The 18,112-nt window shown below is 47.7% G+C and overlaps 1 protein-coding gene across 2 annotated transcripts in view; it reads right to left on the bottom strand.

Moving 5' to 3' along the window:
• immp2l (inner mitochondrial membrane peptidase subunit 2) overlaps window positions 1-18,112 on the bottom strand; it is a 147,952-nt gene that overhangs the window by 46,955 nt on the left and 82,885 nt on the right. The window lies entirely within an intron of this gene.

The following is an 18,112-nucleotide window of genomic DNA, read 5'->3' as shown; positions in this document are numbered from 1 at the left end:
AGTGTATGAGGGCGGCGGACGGGGGATTGGAGCGGAGGCGAGGAGCGGCAGGCCAGCGAGCAGCTTTTCTGCCCACGCGCTGAAACTGCGGCAGGCCGGCAGGCAGGGCAGGTGCTCCGGCAGCACAGTGCTGTTTTATACAGAGATACTGAGTCAATGTGCAACGTCACCTTCAGGCATCAGAGATTCAGTTTCCCCAGGAAGATACTAAGTACCAATAAAACATAAGTGGCACCTTGTTGCATAATTAGTCCGCACAGCCTGGCATCCGACTCAGGGTGAGCTGCAGCCCTGTGCCCCCTGTGCTCGATGTGAGGTGCTCCGGGTCACCCTGTAACCTTGAATGGGACACGTGGCTAGATAACGGGCAGATTGCGCCAACCAGCTGACTCCTTCATCACCGCTTATCTGTAGTACTTAGCAGAGGCCAGAGAGGTAGAGGAGGTGCGAGTATCTCATCCATTTTTGAGATTAAATTATTAAATGAGTAACTTAAAATAACTCATTTTATTGTCATTTAAAAACACATTCTCTCTCTTCTTTGGAAAAAACTGTGCAGTACTGCAATATTGTAAAATGTATTATCTTTTTATCTCCACTATTTTTTTTACCCACCAGCCTCCACTCATTTTTACTCTTTCATCTGAGCTGCTAGTGAATGCGGATATTTTTAATGAGGCAGAAATCCTGTCCTTACAGAAGGCCAGCATTCGCTCTCAGATCCAGTTCCTCAGCGGTTAATACATCCTGCTGCACTCAGACAGGATGGCTAATCATGAGAACTGGCTGTCTGCTAACAGCAGATCCGCACAGAGGGCTCGCCTCCGCCTGCTCGAGGCTGTGCCCCACCCCTGAAGAGACTGCGATTTGGGCGAGCATTGTGCTACCAACACCATGTCCACACAGTGACTCCCCCCTTAAGTTTATTTATTTCACACATGCTGGAACATGGACCTACACAGCTAAGCTACAACTACGCAACACGCCACTCATGATGCCAGAATGGCACTGATATATCAGGGCAGCCATGAGACGATTGCTGAGAGATATGCCAATCATCAGCGGGCACCACGGATGCTGAGAAAGACGCCAATCATCAGCGGGCACCATGGACGCTGAGGGAGATGCCAATCATCAGCGGGCACCACGGACGCTGAGGGAGATGCCAATCATCAGCGGGTACCACGGACACTGAGGGAGATGCCAATCATCAGCGGGCACCACGGACGTTGAGGGAGATGCCAATCATCAGCGGGCACCACGGACACTGAAGGAGATGCCAATCATCAGCGGGCACCACGGACGCTGAGGGAGATGCCAATCATCAGCGGGCACCACGGACGTTGAGGGAGATGCCAATCATCAGCGGGTACCACGGACACTGAGGGAGATGCCAATCATCAGCGGGCACCACGGACACTGAAGGAGATGCCAATCATCAGCGGGCATCACGGACGCTGAGGGAGATGCCAATCATCAGCGGGCACCATGGACGCTGAGGGAAATGCCAATAATCAGTGGGCACCACGGACGTTGAGGGAGATGCCAATCATCAGCGGGTACCACGGACACTGAGGGAGATGCCAATCATCAGCGGGCACCATGGACACTGAGGGAGATGCCAATCATTAGTGGACACCATGGACGCTGAGAAAGACGCTAAGGGCATGAAATGGATGCAGCAAGAAGGTTCTGGAGAGATAGTGGCAGATAGGAGACAATAGGTGGTCCTTGCTGACGTGTGAATTCTAACCTCAGTGTGACCCCCGAGTTAAGAAGTCACCCCACCCTGCCAATCCTTCCTTGGCCCACCTGGGTGCCAGATACTTCTATGCACAGATGTGTAGAGTTTGCAAGGTTACACCTGAAATATTGCACGGGGGTGGTGTGCCCCGCTTCCTATGGGGTGCCTACCTGCACCAAGGAGGATTACCGCTTCTGAACAAGAACACCCGCGTGTTAACATAATCAGTCATTATCTCGCCTACAGGGAAATTAACTGGATGACTCTGAGCCTGAGTCTGCAGAGTAAGACAATGACTATTCAAAACTGTCTTTCTAATTTAACCTCCAACTATCTTCTATAGCACTTATCCGATACAGAGAGGCAGTGAGCCTAGACCTATCTCAGCAGTGAAACCACAATAAGCTATATTTTATACACAGTACTGTATTCAGGTGTATTTTAGTGATACAGTTCAGTGATTTAATTTGTATAGTATTGTAATTTGAAAAGCATTTGAAACAGCTGTACTGTATTTTGAGTCAATAAAATTCAATAAAAACACTGTCCATTTTATCAGCTTTTATGTAATAAATACACAAATGTCAATTAAATGGTAATCTTGCCATAGACAGAAAAAAATCGGTTATAACGATCATCTGCTTATAGCGATCGATGTCACTCAGTCAGATGTGATCACTGTAAGCGGTTTCCACTGTACTTAGTAACGTGATAATGTGCATTGAAACTACATATCATCATTCCATGATGGTAGCAGAGGCATCTCCATGTCTGTACATCTGAAACTCGAACGACCTTCCGAACAACCCTCCAGACGGCCCTGAAGGCCAGCAGACTGGTGTGCGTGATAATCAGACATCCCTCAATGGCCATTCCGTCCCCAGATCTAAAGATCCAGCTGTACAGGAGGCCCAGCCGTGACTTAACATATCTCCATAGACATATTCAAATCCTGGAATGCTGTGTGTGTGTTTATGTGTGTTTGTGCGTGTGTCTGTACCTCCTCACATCCTTGTGTGTGTGGATGTTTAACCATTTAAACTTGGTTTTCTGAACTTGGTCCACAGGGACCTCCAGACAGTCCATAGTTTTGCTCCATCCCAGCTCTCAGCCAATGAAAAACACCACAAACCTGGTATAGGTGTGTTGGGAACTGGGAGGAAACACAGCACGGACTGTCTGTGGATCCTTGAGGAGCAGGTTTAGAAACACTGACATTAAATAAATAAATAAATAAATAAATCCAAAAAACACCAGAAAAAGACAAAAAGGGGGTGAGGTAAGAGGTCAGAGAGGAAAAAAACCTTGTTAAAAGTAAGAATAATACAGAAAAAGGCTGTTGGCAGAAAGGTTAATGGAGAACTTTAAGCAGAGCACCCGGTGTCTGGGCTCCCGGTGACAGGGCTCCCGGTGACAGGGCTCCTGGTAATGGTGCTCCCGGTGACGGGGCTCCCGGTAACGGGGCTCCCAGTGACGGGGCTCCCGGTGACGGGGCTCCCGGTGACAGGGCTCCCGGTGACGGGGCTCCCGGTAACGGGGCTCCCGGTGACAGGGCTCCCGGTGACGGGGTTCCCGGTGACAGGGCTCCCCGTGACAGGGCTCCCGGTGACAGGGCTCCCGGTGACGGGGCTCCCGGTGACAGGGCTCCCGGTGACAGGGCTCCCGGTGACAGGGCACCCGGTGACAGGGCTCCCCGTGACAGGGCTCCCGGTGACAGGGCTCCCAAAAGATGGCTGAGCCGCTCCGCTAATGATGGAAGTGTTGGATCTGAGCCCGCATCTGGGGTTAATTGCACCGGAAGCAGCCGACAACCTGTGATGCTCCAGTGAAGGAGCCCCATGAACTGGAGACGAGCTGGAATCCCAAAGGCTCTGGGCAGCGGCGGGGCATAAACCCCAGTGATCATTACTCCATCTCATGGCAACCTGATCCCAAAACATTCGGTGGGGAGCAAAATAAGGGCCATAATTCGAACACAGGGACCAACCTTATCATTAGCCAATGATATGTTTTGAATCGGTGAGTGACAGGAGCAGGAGGCAAACCAGGGGCCAACCTTCAGTAGCCCCGCCCATGTGCATGTCCCTGGTCACCACCCATTAATGTGAAAGTAGGACACCTCGGTCAAGGCAGGACCGCCCAGAGTTCCGATGGCACGTTTCCACCAGCGGCTCTACATGTAAGGTCTGCTGTTACTTGAGCAGGCGGGCGGCCGGTTTCCCCTTAAGAACAGCACCCTAAGCTGAATAAATAACACAATTTAGCCAAAATGAAAATAAGTGATAACCCATGTGTATTTACTGTAGGAGAAAGAAAAGCCATTTTTTCACCTGTGTGGACTCTTCCCTGTTGCCCTCCCCCATTATGATTTACAGCTTGGTGTGTCGCATTCATTATTAGCTTTTTTTTTTTAATCGCAGCTCATCCGTTTCTCAGACTTAGCAAACAGCTAGAATTTAAGCAGCACGGGGGACACTGTGTGTGATGAAGTGGGGGCTTAGCACACGGATCCATCGATGACCTGATCCAACTCGACACCCACGGCCTCCTGTCCTGATACGGGGCACAGACCCACCAGCTTCAAGCACCTGTGACCCAGTGGAGCCACTAAGTGCCCAGAGGTCCCACATATTAAAATGTATTAAATGGCCTTTTTACTTTTGCTTTAATTATCATGATTTGAGGTTTCTGAGGTGGCAGTGGCTGGGAGGCCATTCTCACTTCTAGCTGCAGGGTCAAATCAGGACCCAGAATGGTCAGAGGAAATTTCCATGTTCTGTGCTCATTTGGATCAAATACTGGGACTAAAGCATCCAAAGGGTCTTCTGGCTCTCCAAGAACCCGGCGTACTGACCAGAACGTGCCTGAGCAAATGAACGAATGCTTATCAAAAGCGGATAAACCACGTCGGGACACCCGAGAGGAGCATGCAAGGCAGTAGTCCAGCCTTTTCCCCAAAAATCACCCAAGCCAGCTTGTCCGCTAATGCTGCCTGTGCATCACTTACATCTCTGCAAAGTTCAGAGGCCAGCTACACAAAACACCTTCAGTTTTCCCCTTAAGTATGGCACTTAAGGTTTAATTTCTCATTAGTTTAGGGATTTATTCAAGGGTGATCCACAGAATCCCTTAAAACAGTAAAGGGAAAATGTTAAGGGATTTACTGCATTGAAATACATTTTACGGCAGTAAAATTGTACAGTTTCCATGAGATGTTCGTATGCTTGTCCTCACACCTGCTTCTGAGACCTGGTATGACCTCCAGTGTTCATTTCATTGACATAAATGTTGATGAGCATGTAGGCTGATGAAAGATTTTTGGGATGACGATAGTTAAAACGAAATGTGATTTAAATATGCGTTAAAAGACAACGTTGAAATGAAATGTATTATTCATCTGACAAATATAAATAAAATTCAAAAAGCCGGATTTTGTCCTCACCGCATCCTTATCTGATGAAAATGTGGACTGTGGACTGTTCCCCCACAGCTGTGTTGTGTTCACTCTCAGTAAGTACTTTTCACTCGACTAAGAACAGCTGAGTAGACCATATAGTGATAAACTTTGCAGAATGGTTGAATGGTTGGAAGTACTAGGAATAGCAAAGCAGTGGAGGAAATATGGAGCAGATAGAATCAGTGTTGTGTCTCAGTTATGTTAAATGCATTTCCGCATGTGTCTCCATATTTCTGCATCAGAAAATTCGTTCCATAACAAATGTACTTCTGTCTGATATCGCCGGTGCCCAGAGTGAAAATTCCCAGCACTTGTTAGTGCGATAACGTTACATCACTTTTTATTCTGTGAAACTGAAAGATTTATCTGCTAGCCGAATTAAATAATGAATTATAAACATGTCTTGGGCCATATACTGTAAATACAGTTTAAGGGATTATTTAAATATAAGACCAATATTTAAGTGAACATTTTAAGGGAACCTTAAGGGTGTTTTGGGTGACCAGCTTTATTTTAAGGAAACCTTAACTTTTGGTCTTTTGTGTGACCGGCCCCAGATTTTCAAATTGTCACGCAGGAAGAATTCACTCTGGCCATTTGGTACAGTGATCAGAAAGCCGATGCCTTCATTAATTAGATGCAAATCTATTAATTAAAAAGGAGGCCCTTACCTTTGAATTACTTTACAGGAAACAGGGAGCTCAATGGATGGGTAAATATGCAAGGCATAATTGGCATTGTTTAAAATGCACAAGAAATTCGGCTAAACAAATATTTAATGGATTCAGATAGCCAGCGTTAGCGGTCATTGTTGAATGGAAGGTAAAACTGAGAGGACAGTGTTCTGAAGGTTCTAGAAATATCGCAGTCCAGCGGTGACCCAGAAGCCGAAACCGAGGGAAATAATGTCTCATTTTGGTTTGAGCGTGCTGTCATGCCTATGCACCCCGATGGAAGCATTCGAATCACCAGTGGCATTAAATACACAGCAGTCCTCACTTTATTTGCGTGTACACCGGCACGGACATTTCTTATTCCGCTTTGTTTCAGAGATTTAACACACATGAGAAAATGTCAATGCTCCGCCGTATTTATTACTGTGTGCAAACTGATTAGATTTGACAATGGATTGTTTTCCTGGGGAAATTTATGCTGGGGTTAATCAAGCATGTGGAGTCGTCACAGCATGGCCCCAGACACGAGCTAAATGCAGCGTGAACAGCTCTGGCAGTGACAGAGGTGTGAACGGCGAGGTGTGCCCCCCGCCTTCGGGCCTGACCAGCCAGCACAGCATCTTCATGCACAACAGACTGGAGACAAGAACTTCGTCACGCTTCCACTTGCAGCCAATTTCCTTTGGCTTCTCTTTTCAACACCCTCAGTCCAGCCTCGCTAACCCAGTCGCCATTTTCTGAACTAGCCACCTGTGTAGCTCTGCGCAAGCCACCCCCCCATATATGTGTTTGGTCACAAACATCTTCCCACTTGAGCCTGTCTCCAACCCAGCACAAAAGACATCTATCCCCTCATCTTCTTCCTGCCATTGAGAACTTCCTGTCCTTTCTGGCAAATTCTCCATAATAGCAAACAACCTGCTAAGTGACTAAGTGTCCAATTAGCTGACGGGGGCCTTGACTGTGACATTGCGAATCCGAGGCGGATCCTTTCATTAGCAGCACAGGCTTGGCAAAGCACTATTGAAATTCCTCAAACAGAAGGAACACGCCAACTCAGGGACGTCAGCAGAGCCTCCACACACTGTATCGACTAGATTTTATGCCACGCTAATTATGCTGCATTTTTACGGCGCACTAATTCAAGACGGCGCTGACTGGTTTTATGGCAAACCTGTTTAGTGTGTTGGAAATTAATTGGCTAGATTGAGAGTAAGCTTTCATTTGGCTGCATAAACACGCTGCAGGGTTGGTTATATTAATATACCGGAATGAATCAAGGTGATTTGTGGATCCAAAGCTGCCATTTACGAGGCAGGCACAGAGCCCCCAAACGCGTCGCCCATCCAGGGGGGGGCGCTAATGGCTTTCGCCGATGCAGTAAACCTCTCCCATGTCACTGTCCTGTTTAAAAGGCGGCCCCATAATTTCGCAGGGAATCGTAAATTAGGTCAACCCTTTCTGCAGAGGTTGAGAAGCATAAAAAGCTGAAAAAGTCATTTGGAACCAACACCGGAATGGACCTGGATGTGTGGCTAGATGCTTGGTAGATATTGGGGTGAGGTTCTAATGGGTTCTGCCTTATTAAAGACTAATATTTGTGCCTAACAATATTTACATACCACCATTACGGATGCAGCATCTGTTTGCCCTAAGTTCAAACATGGCATGGGGGGGGGTCCCATGGGGTCTTAGAGCAGTGGGCCAGTTTGTGTGTGTGTGTGTGGGGGGGGTGTCCGATTGCAGCCAGGGAGATCGCCGCTGCTTGTTGCCTTTCCCGAGACTCATTGCTCTGTTCCGGCGATGCTATTTATGAAGGAAGAACCTGAAATAATGGTTTAGAAAATTCTGAAATCAGGATCATTATGGGATGGGATATGCAGGCTGTATTTCTGCTTGTCTTGCACTCATCCCACACAGCTGCATCAGCCCACATCTATAACAAAAATCTTTAAATATTGCTTACAAATCACCCCGATTCTCCTGAGTAGTGTGTCAGTATGTCATGTGATCAGGTAAACAGACGATAGGCCGGATCGGCGGATGCCTGTTTGCTGATTGGGTGGAGTTTTAAAGCTGCAGGTCATTCATCCTTCATTTATGAAGCATTTCGGACTGAAGTGACTTAATGTTTTCTAATTACAGCTAGTAAGGAAATGCTATAAATGAGCTACAACTAAATAAATCTCATTTGGGAACAGGTCCACCTTACTGGTATCATCTTCCAAACTGAACCCACACACGAGTTCATCCTGATTCCATCGTATGCGGCGCTATGCGTAGCAATGCAATGCAGGCCCAGATGGATCATCAACACTAAACACGCAAATCAAAACAGTGTCTCCTCCAAGTGGAAGTTTTCTGCTCTATCCTTGAATTACCTTTGCTGATATGCTAAATAGATTAGCAAACAGGGTGTTAAAGGCAGCAAGAGCACAACACAACATGTCCATATCCTCACAACACCAACTTGGTTTCAGTTAAAACCTTTACAGAGGGTAAGTGGGAAGATGCCCAAGGAGGCAGCAGACATCATGCCGCTGTGGGCTGGAGGGCTGAGACAACATCAGACGGATGAGGAAACTGCCTTGGATATACATTCTCCCTCACCGTATGATGCCCAGGAATTGTGGGAAAGGTGGCCTCCCTGATCAGAAAGGATCAGCCACGAGATAGGAGCCCCAGATACCCAGCTATCCGGTCCCGGCTGCCATATCTCTCAGTGCTGGCAGTGCATCCCGCCAGGGCTGGACATGGAGGTGGGCAGATGTGCACCCGCTCGCCTAGACCCTCCGTAAGGGCAGCAAGAAGTCATGTGACACAGAGACAGAGATACAAAACTTGACCTAACTGCACCGTGATGCTCCCGCTTCCTGCTCATACAGATTTAAATGTCCTTGACCCGCCTCCGGCGACTCCCTAGAGCCCTGAAAGGCTCCGGCATTATATACGACAGCACTGGTAATAAAACACGGCTGCCCGGACATGGCTGGCATCATTTCATGTCCACTGCTCTGACTGTGCTCCTAGTCGGACGTCAGCATGGCCCGGCACGACGCAGACACTGCTGTCCCCGCTCAAATTCGGGCTCCCGCAGTTACCAAATGGAGCGCATACCATACAGCACATCTTGCACAATTAAACCATGACTCCCGCCCTCATCCTAGAGGAGTTTCACATACCAATTAGACCCCCGCCCCCCCACAACCGCAGACTGTAATAACCACGTCCGGGTATCTGAGTGCTCTAAATGGACTCAGTCAGCGAGTGTGCACTCCATTGACATCGGCTGTATGATTTTACGATTATGCGAGAACGCAGAGAGCTCCCGTTGGGACCGACCCGATTGCTTCACAAATCATCCTGCTGGATCGGCCCAGGACCTCCTCCCCACAAATCAAGACTGCCATGCAGCTCTCCCCACAGCCCAATGGCCCGAGGAAGATGAAAGCGTCCATAACAGTATTTCACCCGCAGCTAAAGTGGACGTCGAAGGATTCTGCCACGCTGCCTTTATCTAACCTTTGGCCAAATGCACGTATCTGACCCACTTTTAAAGAACAATTGGCAAAAAAGAATTCAATGAAAACCATCCAATGCACGATTCAAGGAAAAATCTAATCATTATTTCAGTGGATTCAATGCTTAAAACACAATAACTAATGCAGTAACTCAAGCCATACGAATACCATACAGACTGTAAATAATGCATCCATCCGCCTTTGTCCCCGTTAGCAACAATGGGGGAGGGGGTGTCCATTCATCACACACTAATGCTAACTATCTAGAACCCACCAAACTAAATACACAATGGATCTCAGACGCATCTAAAAGGTTTCTCGCAAAAACCACCAAACCTGTCGTTGTTTCTTGGAATTCTTTCAGGAGCCACCGACATGCCCCGCGATGCCACATCCTGGACAGTAAGAGTCACCCATATACCCCGCAATGCCACATCCTGGACAGTAAGAGTCACCCATATGCCCCGCGATGCCACATCCTGGACAGTAAGAGTCACCCATATGCCCCGCAATGCCACATCCTGGACAGTAAGAGTCACCCATATGCCCCGCAATGCCACATCCTGGACAGTAAGAGTCACCCATATGCCCCGCGATGCCACATCCTGGACAGTAAGAGTCACCCATATGCCCCGCGATGCCACATCCTGGACAACAAGAGTCACCCATATGCCCCACGATGCCAAATCCTGGACAACAAGAGTCACCCATATGCCCCGCGATGCCACATCCTGGACAGCAAGAGTCACCCATATGCCCCGCGATGCCACATCTGGACAGCAAGAGTCACCCATGTGCCCCACGATGCCACATCCTGGACAACAAGAGTCACCCATGTGCCCCGCGATGCCACATCCTGGACAGCAAGAGTCACCCATATGCCCCGCGATGCCACATTCTAGACAACATGAGTCACACATATGCCCCGCGATGCCACATTCTAGACAACAAGAGTCACCCATATGACCCGCAATGCCACATCCTGGACAGTAAGAGTCACCCATATGCCTCGCGATGCCACATCCTGGACAACAAGAGTCACCCATATGACCCGCAATGCCACATCCTGGACAGTAAGAGTCACCCATATGCCCCGCGATGCCACATCCTGGACAACAAGAGTCACCCATATGCCCCGCGATGCCACATCCTGGACAACAAGAGTCACCCATATGCCCCGCGATGCCACATCCTGAACAACAAGAGTCACCCATATGACCCGCAATGCCACATCCTGGACAGTAAGAGTCACCCATATGCCCCGCGATGCCACATCCTGGACAACAAGAGTCACCCATATGCCTCGCGATGCCACATTCTGGACAACAAGAGTCACCCATATGCCCCGCGATGCCACATCCTGAACAACAAGAGTCACCCATATGCCCCACGATGCCACATCCTGGACATCAACAGTCACCCGCATGGCCTGCAATGCCACATCCCAGACAAGAAGAATCACCTATATATCATGTGGTGCCGCATCCTGAGCAACAAGAGTCACCCGCATGCCCCGTGATACTACTTCTCGGAAAACAAGAGTCACCAGCATGTCCTGTGATGCTACTTCCCAGACAACAAGAGTCACCTGTATGTCCCGCGATGACATGTCCTGGAAACAAGAGTCACCCGCATGCCCCGCGATTCTACTTCCCAGACAACAAGAGTCACCGGCATGCCCCGCGATTCTACTTCCCGGACAAGAAGAGTCACCCGCATGTCTTGCGATGCTCCTTCCCGGACAAGAAGAGTCACCCGCATGTCCTGTGATGCTACTTCCCAGACAAGAAGAGTCACCCGCATGCCCCGCGATGCCACGTCCACAAAAGCACACATTGACATCAACACCATAGTCGATACTGCTACCAATGTTAGCTGCATCTGGACACTAATGGAGCACTCGATCCACGACCCTTTACGTCACCACCCTGGGAATGGTCAGAGCTTCCACGTGGCCAGATGGCAGTCACCCATCACCGAGGCGTGTGGAACACGTGAGATCAAACGCAAGGTAGAAAGCCCACAGAAGCTGTTCGTTTCTCCTCTAAGGTGCTGCACACAGGCTAATGTGCCGACTTTAATAGTCTTGTCATGTTGTGCTTTATTAGGGTTGGGGGGGGGGGGCAGTCAGTGGCTGAGATAATAGGTTTGTACATCCAGAAACTGCACAAGCAGTGCTCTCCCCCGAACAGATTAATCCTGATAGCTGAGTTCGCCTCGACCTTTCTGGCTGCATGGTGTGTCCTTGCGGACATGGTCCGGGGGAGGAATGACTGCCACCATCCCTGCCGACAGGCATGCTCACATCCAGGGGACCTCTATTTTGGATTACCATGGTGACAGCCATGACCACGATGATTAGTATTATTTATTATGAAAGCTGTTCCTATCCTGAGTAAATCCAGTAACGTGCAGTGATATACTGTGTACACAGAAAAATAACTATCCTACACAACGGTTCATCAGCCGGGACCTTCAAACTGGCCCCCCATCTGTCACCAGACAAGCAGATGCTATGTCACTGAATCCGACATGAAGTCCTCCTCAGGTCCATTACCCAAAAAGCCCCCCCCCCCCCCTTGGCTGCTGAGAGGACGGCCCATCCAATAAGGACAGACTGATCTGATCTTTTGCTAAACCTGAAATATTCATCATAATCTTTTCTGACATATAAAAAATGGTGATCAGCATAAGAAAGTTTGCTTGAGAAAGGTGGGAAGGGTAGCAAGAATAATCTCTTTTCAGATTCCGTACTGTGACTCTGTAAGGCTATAGAAAAGCAGCACTGAGGGGGGGGCTGATTTATGGGGGGCCGTCGAGTCACATTCGCCTCATTATGGCCAGAGAGCCGAGGTGCAGGGCGACACATAGCAACTTCGGTGGCGCCGTGATCGTCCATGTTTTTCAATTTGCCGACGCATAATTGGGACTTGGTGTTCCACAGGCCAGCTGGTGAAATATATATGAAGGAAAATATTTGATTTCGCAGCCTGCCGTGGCTTCCCAGAAAGAGCGGGAAATCGGCAGTGCTAAATAAAACATTTCCCGTGGGTAAACAGGTCCCTCGGGCAGCACATCTCCAGACTTCCCTCCACAAACCAGCGGTTATTTACAGGAGTATTAAAGAAACCTGCTTTCCATCCCCAAAGGCTCATAGAGAGAGAGGTTCAATGGTTCCACGCACGCACACACGCACACACACGCACACACACACACAGCAGCACTGCATCACCATTCCCAGCAAGGCAAAAACAGTACACACGCACACACACAGACAGAGTATGTCCTCATAAAAAGAGTAAAAAAAACAAGCTTGCGTCAAACTCTTTAAGGCTTCTTTCACAGACTTGCTCAGGGTAAACACACTTTTAAGGAAAGGTCAGCCGGTACGGCTGGTTTAATTTAGTTCCCGGGAGTGCAGCCTTCCTGGGGCCCACAGATCATATCAGTCCCAGAGGCAGCAGGAAGGGAGGTGGACGGATTCTCTGAGGAAAAGCTCCCTTGATTCACAGAGCTACTGGCTACCTTTGGGGAGGGGAGGGCCGAGGGCAGTCACTGAGGCCCAGTGGGGGAGGTGCTTATCTCAGGCCACAGTCACCCGAAGGAGTGTTTCCAGCACATTCCCGGCCCTGCCCCTGCTTGTTTGACTTCATTCAGGTCATGGGGTCACGTGACCAGTAGCATCGTCTATTACCCGACAGGCAACCACGTTCACTGTTGAAAACAGCAGAATAGGGGGAGGGGTCTTTCTATTGCAAAAAATATGGTGATTGGCATAAGTTTGGGACTATTTTTGACATTGATAACGGTGGAGATCTAAAGTGGTGAGTAGAGGGTAGATAATGGGCCGGGCCGGGCCTTAAAGACAGCTGAATGGCACCGTTTCCACGGGAAAGCAAACATGGGTGAAGGAAGTGAAAGAGATAACAGTATGAATAAAAATGGAGATGTGGCGGTAAACACTTCAGCGGAGCGGGTTGAGAATGTGTCCTGGGCGATATCATATCTATATTACGTCAATAATCACCAGAGCTTCAGATGCCAGCCAAAACATTTAGCTGGACTCCAGCTTTTCTGTACTACACGGACGTTTATTTACGCCCACAATTGGTAAGCAGTTTAGTAGTATGGCTGAAATATTAATGGGGTATTTTATTCAGCATATATTTATTTTTAACAAATGTGTCAGATTTGAAACGGCAAAAAGTACAGCCACACCACCAATGTCATTTTAAATTGTTTACCCACAAATTCTCCTCTTGTGGCTACAGAGCTGTTCATTTCTTCATATTGCACTGAAGTATACCAAACCATAGTATACCAGTACATGATTATGTGGTGTGCCCCACTACAGAGCATATCGCACTGAAGTATACCAAACCAAAGTATACCAGTACAGTATTATGTGGTGTGCCCCGCTACACAGCATATCGCACTGAAGTATACCAAACCATAGTATACCGGAACAGTATTATGTGGTGTGCCCCACGACAGAGCATATCACACTGAAGTATACCAAACCATAGTATACCGGAACAGTATTATGTAGTGTGCCACACTACAGAGCATATCGCACTGAAGTATACCAAACCATAGTACACCAGTACAGTATTATGTGGTGTGCCCCACAACAGAGCATATTGCACTGAAATATACAAAACCACAGTATACCAGTGCAGTATTATGTGGTGTGCCCCGCTACAGAGAATATCGCACTGAAGTATACCAAACCATAGTATACCAGTACAGTATTATGTGGTGTGCCCCGCTACACAGCATATCGCACTGAAGTATACCAAACCATAGTATACCGGAACAGTATTATGTGGTGTGCCCCACGACAGAGCATATCGCACTGAAGTATACCAAACCATAGTATACCGGAAAAGTATTATGTGGTGTGCCACGCTACAGAGCATATCGCACTGAAGTATACCAAACCAAAGTATACCAGTACAGTATTATGTGGTGTGCCCCGCTACACAGCATATCGCACTGAAGTATACCAAACCATAGTATACCGGAACAGTATTATGTGGTGTGCCCCACGACAGAGCATATCACACTGAAGTATACCAAACCATAGTATACCGGAACAGTATTATGTAGTGTGCCACACTACAGAGCATATCGCACTGAAGTATACCAAACCATAGTACACCAGTACAGTATTATGTGGTGTGCCCCACAACAGAGCATATTGCACTGAAATATACAAAACCACAGTATACCAGTGCAGTATTATGTGGTGTGCCCCGCTACAGAGAATATCGCACTGAAGTATACCAAACCATAGTATACCAGTACAGTATTATGTGGTGTGCCCCGCTACACAGCATATCGCACTGAAGTATACCAAACCATAGTATACCGGAACAGTATTATGTGGTGTGCCCCACGACAGAGCATATCGCACTGAAGTATACCAAACCATAGTATACCGGAAAAGTATTATGTGGTGTGCCACGCTACAGAGCATATCGCACTGAAGTATACCAAACCATAGTACACCAGTACAGTATTATGTGGTGTGCCCCACAACAGAGCATATTGCACTGAAATATACCAAACCACAGTATACCAGTACAGTATTATGTGGTGTGCCCCGCTACAGAGCATATCGCACTGAAGTATACCAAACCATAGTATACCAGTACAGTATTATGTGGTGTGCCACACTACAGAGCATATCGCACTGAAGTATACCAAACCATAGTATACCGGAACAGTATTATGTGGTGTGCCCCACTACAGAGCATATCGCACTGAAGTATACCGGAACAGTATTATGTGGTGTGCCCCACTACAGAGCATATTGCACTGAAGTATACCAAACCATAGTATACCGGAACAGTATTATGTGGTGTGCCCCACTACAGAGCATATCGCACTGAAGTATACCAAACATGATACATGATGTTGTCCAGTCCTAAGCTGCTCTCTCATGGAGCACAGGGTGGCCTGCAGGAGCAGCAGGCAAAAATAGCAGGAAACAATAAGAGGAATAAAAAAGGCATCAGGATGCCAAGCCGGGTGTAAAAGGCCCTCCAGGGCCGGCAAATACCCCGCTGGGGTAAAAGCAGGTGACATACCTGTGTGTGTGAAGAGATGCGTCGCCCAGCTCCTTACCTAACTGGCCATAATGAGGGGATGTATAAATCCATCCCTGCAACCAAGCAAAGCACTTATGCAACAGAGGGTCACGGTGACCCTGCAGCCTAACCCGTGAAGCACATGGCGCCAGGCAGGGGGCAAGCTCAGTGACAATTTTGGTGCCAAGATGAAGAATACAGAAGGAAAATAAAATGCTGACTGGGACATATATCGGGGAGCACTGCGGCCTGCAAGGACCCGCAGCGAAGGCAGTAACAGGAGGCCAGATACAGGAGCATGCCACCGCTCACCTGCAGGGGGCGAGCTAAGTGGATACCCAACAATGACACTCACTGCTGGGACCTGCCACTGACTGCAGGAAGGTAGAAGAAACTGAGAAATGCTAACGATTGTTATTTACTCAAGTTCTGGCAGATACTGGACTTTCTCAAGTTTAGGGCATGATACAATTTCATCTAATACAACCAGGTTATTCCAAGAGCAGAGAAGAACAGGTCATCCACTCACTCCATCTGCATCACTGGTCCCAGTTCACAGTTCTAATGGAGAAGGATCAACAAGCTCATCCTCAGTCCCTCTGGCCCTCGCTCTGTACAGATTCTTGTCAATGACTGTAAGCCCAAGACCCCCAACCATGTTCCCTCCGAGGATCGCTAAAATCAGCAGCTACATGTACCATCCTGGCTTCCCTAACGAGGCCCTTGATAGAGACTAATACCTATAATTAGTCTATATTAAAAATAACATACAGCAAACTGTAGCAGGACACTGCTTGGGAGTAGCTTTCACAGGTGCGGTCACAGGTGGCCTTTCCGGCGTGTGAGTAACGCTCCCCATCCCTAATTAGCCTGCCATCGGGTAAACTCTGTGCTGGATGCTTCACAGCTGAGTAATGACAACAAATCCATATGCTAATCATACATTATGATTGATATGCCAGCCCGTGCGAATCGGAGCAGCCTAATTGGTATCGACTGCACCCTCACTCTGAGAAACAGGGCCATAGTTCTCCTCTGACCTTCACGCGAAAATGGAAGGAAAATGATACTGTACACGCGGCGGTTCAGCCCCAGTATGATCTCTGCCTGCTTCTCTCCTTGGGCTATCTTGTCTCTTTGGGCTATCTGTAGTGAGACATTGCCATCTGGGCAAGAGTTTCATATTTTCAGTCCTTAAAAGTCATTATTGTGTGCATCCAATTCAGCAGAGATGAAAAGCAGAACAAATAAGATGTAGCACGGAAGGATATACACTGTACCAGCCTGAATTAAAGAAGCATTATTTAAAAAGAAGTGAATCACAGCCAGCTCCTAACAGGATCGTACAAATCCTAAACAGCTTCCTCAATTCCTAAGTGCAAACAAGCGCCCAACATCCATCTTCAAAAGGCTCATCAGAGTCCGGCAGCCGCAAGGAAAATACTCCCATTTCCGCTTCATGTCTGAGTCCCGGGCGATGCCATCGCACCGTTTATAGCTCTATATCTCTGCCGCTTACTGACGCTTCAGCTTGTGACCCGTATGCAACAAGGCAGAGACAAAGAGAGACGTTAGACCCCAGCATCTGGGCCTTCGTGTCATCTTCCACAAATCAGTCACGATACGCCTCGTGAGCATGTGATTGGGTGTTGGCATACATTTTGTACATATTATCCTAAATGCATCAAAAGTTGCTACCTTTAACACCAGGCTCAAAACATTTTTATTTGCTGTTAATTGGTGTTGTCGCTTTTTCTTTTACTTCACTGTCTTCTATTTGTAATGTTTAATTACGGTTACTTTATGTCTCATTTTTAAAAAAAATTCCATTTAATGATTGCTTTTATTTCATCATATTTTATGTAAAGCACTCGGAATGACATCTGTGTTTGATGATGTGCTATATAAACAAACATGCTTTGCCTTGCATTGCCTCTGAATTAATAACCAGATGCAGCAATTGCAGGAATATTGGGTTAGCTTCTGAAAAGATAGGTGGAAACTCTCCTTCCTCGGGGGGGGGGGGGGGGGCTTTCTGCACAGACCCTTGACGTCTTCACACCACACAACAAACAGAGCAGCATATCGTAAACCTCCACATCCCATACAGCAGCCATGATGTCCTTACACATTTTGCCTGGAGCTAAAAAATACATTTTTCTAAAAACTCCACTGAAGTCTTCCCCTCTCTCCCCCAATCTCATGGGTGCAATTATAATTTATTCTGCAAAGTTTATTTAAAGGAGTGCCACTAAAGGGGGCTGTGAGGGTTTGAGCGATTAATGAAAGGTAAATCACCAACGTGCATGGCTCTCCTGAGCCATCTGCCAATCCATTTGTCCACATCGTCTTTCATGTAATTACAGATTTCTAAATTAACAGGAGAAAGGAACAACTGAACAGGAAATAATGTTAGGTAAACAATAATCTCCATGGAAACATTAAGAATTTACGGTGGCCTTACAAACCCAGACTCCTGCGGGAGATTAGTGCATAGAAGCAGAGAGCTTCCTATGGCCCGACTGCTTAGAAAAAACGTAGCTCTTAATTGTGAATAGCTCCAGAGACACGAGGTGCGGTACTGGCTGTGTGTTTGCCCGTCCATCTGCTCGTGCCCGTTCTGC

The sequence above is a fragment of the Brienomyrus brachyistius genome, chromosome 1 (assembly GCF_023856365.1).
Source record: "Brienomyrus brachyistius isolate T26 chromosome 1, BBRACH_0.4, whole genome shotgun sequence".
Lineage (NCBI taxonomy): Eukaryota > Metazoa > Chordata > Actinopteri > Osteoglossiformes > Mormyridae > Brienomyrus > Brienomyrus brachyistius.
Note: the sequence above shows the minus strand (reverse complement) of the source record. Positions and strands in the feature narration are given on the sequence as shown.